Genomic DNA, 7,124 nt, shown 5'->3' with positions numbered 1-7,124 from the left:
ATGCCGGTTGCGAGGGGGAGAAAAAAAAAAAAAAAAGAAAAAAAATCGGTGGAAATCGCCCCCAAGAAGGTTGTTTTTTTTTTTTTTTTCCTTGTTTGTTTGCCTAAAAAAAGTATTTCGGGTAAAAACTCATCAGCCAGAAGGGAAGCCCTCCCCCAAAATAAAAAAATAGGCAAGAATAGCCAAAATAATAACGGTATTAAGATGTGAACGCTTTCTCTCTCTCTGTCTCCGGGCTTTTTTTTTTCCCCGTCTCTCTCTCTCTCTGCTTTTTACCCTTTTTTCTTTCTTTCCGATAATTTTTTTTTTTTTTAGGTTTTTTTTTTTTTAGTTTCACCTCTCTCCTCTTCTCCTGCAGGAATGAAGCGAAAGACACAAGGAGGAAGGGTGGAAAAAAGAAGAAAAGGAAGGAGAAGAGGGAGATGAAGGGAAAAAAAAAAAAAAAAAGCACACAACTAATAGAATATGCAAGAAAGGGGAGAGAGGGAGAGAGAGAGAGAGAGAGAGAGAGGGGGGTAGAGAGGGAGAGGGAGAGAGAGAGACCCAAAAAATGAATGCGTTTAAACGGGAAGCCTAGCAGAGCAATGTTTCCGAAAGGGGGATCTGCGCGAATGTCTGTATATAGTGAACTTTGACACTACTATTGAAACTGACACGTTTCTATGGAGATCGCTGCCTTATATGGAGCTCGTGTCAAGGAGCCAAGAGAAGGGCTGCTGGCAACTGATAATCAAAGGCGACTGACTGGTCAGAGCCCTGAATTGGGGGGAGAGAAAATGGGAGGCTAAGGTTAGCCAAGCCTCCTTCACTCCATTGGTTACCCCCCCACCGCTCTTTTTTTTTTTTTTTCCTCCTTTTTAATTTTTTTTTTTTTTAAATTCTTCTTATTTTTTTAATTCTCCGCTACCTACTGACTGGGATGGGGAATGGGGAAGGGAGGGGAGGAGTGTGAAGGGGGGGCGGGGGGGGGGGGGGAAAGTGAGGGAGGGAGTGAGGAAGGGAGGGTAGAGGGAGGGAGAGGGGATTCTTCTGACAAGCACAATTTACATTGAGATCGCCCTGCGCTGCTATTTACTTTGAGACCTGATTAGTATGGGTCGTCTACGGTCTCTCTCCCTCTCCACATCCCCCCCCCTCCCCGCCATACACCCCCAGCGCACACACCGACAGAGGAGGTTGCATTGCGATAGGCGGAAAGGGGGAGTTAAAGGGGAACGATGTGGGCTCCCGTGAAAAGTTGGTGTTTTGTGTGGTTTTTTTTCTTTCTTTCTTTTTTCTTTTTTTTAAATTTTTTTTTTTCTTTTCCCCCCTCCGCGTCTGAAATCGGGATTTCTCTCTTCCTCAGCGATTGCAAAAGCCCTCGCCAAGGGTTTCGGTGGTGGAGGAGAAAACACTCCTGGTGCCCGGAGGAACAGGCGTGCGTGTGAGCGTGCCCTTGCACACTCGCTCTCACACACACACACATTTACATCCTCCCATCCCGCTTCGGGCTATTTTTGCTGCCCCGTTCCTCACCTCTCATTCCTCACCTAATACGCCCACCCTCCTCCCACCGCTGGGAAATCACCCCTCACCTCCTCTTTAATATTTTCTTTTCCTTTTTTGTGGGGAGCTGGAGCGGTCAGACACAAGCCCCCCCCTCGTCGTCCCCCCCCCCCCCCCCCCCATCAACCCCCCCATCCCAGGGGGGACCCCTTCCTAAAAAAAAAAAAGTGAGTTGGGGGGGGGGGAGGGGTGTGTGATGCTCAGGGCGGGGGGTGGGGGGGGGGGTGGGTCTCTCCCCTCCGCTTCTCTCCGCCCAGCCCCCCCCCCAACCCCTTCCCCCCCCTGCTCCTCTAGCCCCCCCCCCCGCTCCTCTCCGCTCCCGTGCGCGGTCCCGGCGGCGCGGGAATCGCTGGCTCCGGCTGCCATCTAGCGGGCACGAGCGGCCGGCCCGGGGGAGACGGAGGGGTGTAGGGGGGGATGCTGGGGGGTACCCGACCCCCCCTCTGCAAGCCTTACACCCACCCCCTCTGAACTTTCTTTTTTTTAATCCCCTTTCTCTTTATTTTTGATAAAAACTCCACACCGGGGAGAAAAAAAAAACAAACAACCCCACAACAAAACAAACACAAAACCCATCACCACCCAAATTCTTGGTAGTATTTTTTTTTTTTTTTTTGTCCTTTCTTCTCCAAGTCTGCTTTCCTGGATACCTCCCTCTTCTGACAGAGGTTTGAAATTTTGAAATTCTCTTTGCGTGTGACAAAGAAGAAACAAACTGTAAAAAAATATATTGCAACTCCGCCCCCCCCCCCAAGTAGACACTCTGGCCTCCTCTCAGCTCCCATAAAACTTTATAATCAGATTGGAAGCCAGGGGGAAAAAAAAAAAATCTGCAGGGGAAAGGGGATGAAATATATGACAGAAGTTTTATTGGTATTACTTTTTTTGTAAAGAGACGTTGCTTTCATTAAAAAAAAAAAAGGCAAAAAAATAAGAGCCCTGAAGTTTGATGTATGGTGATCACTTTCTTTTTCCTCTTTTTTTTTTTCTTTTTTTTTCTTTTTTTTTTTTCTTCCCTTTTCTCTGTCAGCTCTGAAATCTGAGGCTGGGAGCCTGGTGGAGAGGAGAATCCTTCATCATTTCTAAGATCAGAATAAACGCTTGATTTTGTCCCCAAAATAATGAAGAGATTTTCAATGAGTCCCTTGGCCAAGCCGTCTCTATTGTATATTGCATTGATAAAAAGGATGTTATTGACTATGCAACAGTAGGCTCCTTTCCTCTCTCTCCGTCTTTCCAAATAAACTCTCCGTCCTGTCTCTTGGTCAGTGAGAAGGTGAAACGAATAAGATTAAATCGGACAAAAAAAGCGCGCTCGGTATGTATATCATCCAGATTTTACTCTCCAGACTGTGAAGAGACAGGGAGTAAAAGAGGCAGAGCAAGGCACGGAGAGAGAGGGAGAGAGAGAGAGAGAGAGAGACAGAGGCACAGACACAGACAGAGGCAGAAAAGCCTGGGAGAAGGTGGACGGAGCCAGCAGCCGCAGCCCGGCTTCTCCTGGACCCGGCTCCCCGGGCCACCCCAGGCAAGTCGCCGCTTCTCTCCTCGGGCTTCAGGGGCGAAGGGAGGGGAGCGGGGCCGCGGCACTTGGCGGGGAGACCTTCCCCCCCCCCCAATCCCGGGCTCCCTGCCCCCCCCCCCCCCCCCGGGTTCTGTTCTTTGTGCATCCCCTTTATTTGGGCGGGGAGGGGGGTTGGGGGGGGGGGGGGGGGGGGGGAGTGGGGGTAGGGGGAAAAGGGGAAAAGACTCATGTGGTCCAGAGACTTTCTCACCCACACACCTTTCCCACTATAGAAATGTGTGTGAATATTTTCATTCCCCCCACCCCCATCATCCTCCACCCCCAGCTCTCTCAGAGCTGACCCACTGGGTTTTCGGCGGCACCCGACCCCACGCCAATGCCCAGCACAACTTCCAGAGCTGGCAGGACGCCGGGGCAGGGATGTGTGAGCATCCCACCCCTCCTCTCTTTCACCTGCTCTGTTTGTTATTCGATCACCTAATGAAAAGATAGATGGCAGCCTGTTTATCTGGGTGATGGTGTCAACAGATTAAAGGGGCAGCAATCAGATGCTTCCCAGCAGGGCTGGGCAGCAACCGCTAACAGGAGGGAACCCAAAACCGCTCAGATTGCTCTGGTTTGGGTCCGAAGCGGAGTGTGTGTGTGCAGCCAGGAGGTATTTTCTCCCCTCCTCTGGCTGTAAATGCTTGGCGGTTTCCATTTGTGGTGTGCCGAGGGAGAGCGACTCTTATATGTGGGTTTTTAAACAAGCCGATGCGTGAAGGGCTGGTGAAGTTTGCGGGAATCCCGAGTCAAAATCCGTCTGCGGAGTCCTGTTGCTGTGCAGGAGCCTGGGGAGGGAGCCGGGACGGAGGGCACGCATCAATAAAAGTAGCCTCATGCCTCAGCTGACCAGGTTAAAGCACAGTTCAAGCGGCGGGAGGCATTTCCTCTCCCCGACAAATTACAGGGACACTTAAAAATGGTCAGAGATCACATTTAATTGGGAAATGAGCTTTGATTGCTTTTTAACCTCTGCGGAGCTGGAATGGGTAGCGCAGACGGAGCTGGGGACTTGCTCAGGCTTAATTTTCCCTCTGTCATCCCAGTGCTCTCTTTCCCCAGGCCAGGGTCCTGGCTGGGATTTGAAGATGACAGTTTGGGGAGAATTTAGGGTCTTTCCCCGGCCGCCCCCCCGCCCCTCTTTTTCTTCTCCCCTTTCTGTGTCTCTCTTCCTACCCTCCCCGGGTGTAACCCAACCCGGGACGGTGCCAGCTCCTCTCCCCTCTGCAGCCTTGTTGTCCCCTCCAGAAAGGAAAAAGTTCCTCTGGAGATGAATGATGACAACTTCTACACTCTATTTCCGGCGGGGAGGGAGGCAAAGCACGGATGAGTAAAGTATAAAACCCATTCGAATGAAGTATTATTGTTATTATTAATAATTATTATTATTAATTGTTTTGTAAGTGGCAGGGCAGTATATAAAGTGGGAGCTGAGATCTGTAGCCTGTATTTTCCAAAACAACTGTTCAGCTCCTGCTTCACCTGCCAAGCTCCACAAGCAATATATAAGTATATAAAAATACACCCAGGCATGAACGGACTTATATATATATATACGTGTGTGTATATAAATATACATATATATATGCACACAGTCACGTAGGGAGAGGGGTGGACAGAGGACAATAAATGCTCAGGCTGCTGCCGCAGGGCTCAGAGAGCAGATCTGACCTGCAAATGTGTCCCTCTGGCTCCCCACCTTTACCATGTTTAGCCATTCCCTGCCCTGATCGGAGGGCACCTTCAAGCCCGGAGGCTGTAAAAGCAGAGGGTCGCTTTGGGGACCCTTCCCCTGCTCCCCCTTCCCTCCGGGTGAGCCCCTTGATCAGAGCCGTCAGGGCGGCTCCTTCCCCTGACCGGGCCGGTAGCAAAAGGGATGTGACCGGTTACACCGGGACCCCCCCCAAGCTTTCATAATTTGTTTTCACCCTGCTGTGTCCCCCGCCCCCGCAGGGTCCCCACAGCTGGGCCAGGCCTCACCAGCCGGCGGTGCCCAACCAGGCCTCATTTCCCATCAGTGATGCTGGGGCCCTTCCTCCCAGGCCTTTTTCTGCTTTTGCTTTTTTTTTCCCCTTTCTTCCACATCCCCCCCCTCACTTCCCCCCCCCCCCCCCCCGCCCTTTCCCTCGGAGAGAGCTGAAGGACAACGAAGTTCTTTGAGGGGCCAAACACAATATTTGAGGGTGGGAGGTGGTGCTTTAGGAGGAGAAAGGGGTCCCCCCCGCCCTGGGAAGGGCATCACCCTGGGCAGCTGGGGGGACAGGGGGCAGGGGGGGTGGAACTGGCTCCTGCGGGGGGGTCTGAGCTGCTCTCTCTCTGCCACCCGTAGCACCTGCCCACAGCCGCCCTGCGCGACGAGCGCTCCGGGGGGGCTTTGTGCTGATCCCCGTGGCTTTCCTAAAGGAAGCTTGATGCCGGGGGGCCTGGACACCGCCCCCTTTCTACCACCAGTACCCCCCCCAACCCCCCCTCCACCCACGGTCTCCAGGGTGGGCATCTCTCCGCCTCACTCCAGGTATTCCTGTCACTCTCGTCCAAACCCGTCGCCCAGGCCGTTCCATTGCATCCCACTGAAGGCGGCTGGCCTGGGGAAAGAGGGGCCTCCACCTTTCCCTGCTCAGACCCCTGCCGCCCCCTTCCTCGCACACGACCACGGCCCCTTCATCAGGCGTATCCTGCCTTATTCATTCATTTATTTATTTATTAAAAAAACCCAAACCCGAACAGCAGCAACTAAAATATTCACTCGTGGGAGCGTGCTCCTTTCCCTCCCCACTCCGAGGCATCCTCCTGGATTCGCGGCCGATATCCCCGCGTTGTCCGGAGTGCAGAGGGATCAAGAGGGTCTCACGACTCCCGGGGAGGATCACCCACCCCACTCAGGAAGGTTTCCCTCCCCTCTCCCAGCTCCTCACCCTGAATTAACCCAGGGGCGCGACCGCCCTTTCCCCTCCGCTCACGGCGCCTGGTTCCCTGGAATTATTTTGGACGGGATTGGCAAAAAAAAAAAAAGAAAAAAAAAAGAAAAAAAAAAAGAAAAGCGGCGTGACAGCAGACCCCTCAACCCCCGCCTCCCCCCCGCTCCGTATCCTCCGCCACCCCCTCGGGAAGGCAATCTGCCGTCCTTGCGTCTTCCTCGGCAGCGGGGCCGCGCCGAGCCGGGGTTTGTCATTTGTGAGCGCTCAAAAAAAGTACCGGGCTCCGATGCCAACCCGAAAGCAGGGAGCTGAATCACAACTTTGCGCCCGCCACCCCCCCCCCCCCGCGAACAGAAGCGCCTGAGCATCCGAAAGTCTGATTTATTTATTTATTTATTATTTTTAATCAGAAGAAAAAAAAAAACACAAAACAAACCAAAACCACCAGGGGAAAAAAAAAATATAAAAAAATCTGTGCCTTAAAGTTAAAAACCAACAACAACAACACAACCCCCCCCACCACAAAACCCCTTGCTCCCCCCCCCCGCCCCAACAAACAATTCTACGTGGGGAGGGAGGGGGAGAGAAAGCATCCAAAAAGAAGGCCACTTGTCTAACAGCATAAAGGAGGACGGCAGTTCCCAAGTAGAGCTGCAGGAGAAGAAATTGATGACCTCTTGATGCAAATCAAACCTTCCTATATAAGGCAAATCTGGGAATCATTTTCAACACACTGGTGTATCCAGGACCAAATATTTACTTTCGGCACAAATAAAGCTGCGGTGATCTGAGCGCCGAAGCCAAGAGAAACAAAAGTGTACAAAAAGCCATTAACACGAGGCTTTGCCTTGAAACACCTCTGTCAGTGTTTTAAACCCCTGGCTTCTGCTGGGGACGAATTTGGTGTTATTTATCATTCCGAATTGGAGCTTTTGATGGAGGGCTGACGTCTGGAAACGAGTTTGAAAGTTGTGAGATTGTCCTGACAAGGCTATTGACGGCAGTATATAATCATTTCCTTAATAGTTATCTGTCAGAGATCCCATTTCTTTTACTGCGAGGATTAGTCCGTCAGGAGTAGATTCGAGCTGGAC

The sequence above is a fragment of the Apus apus genome, chromosome Z, assembly GCF_020740795.1.
Source record: "Apus apus isolate bApuApu2 chromosome Z, bApuApu2.pri.cur, whole genome shotgun sequence".
NCBI classification, from domain to species: Eukaryota; Metazoa; Chordata; class Aves; order Apodiformes; family Apodidae; genus Apus; species Apus apus.
The sequence above is the reverse complement of the archived record's forward strand: the minus strand, read 5'-3'. Positions refer to the sequence as shown.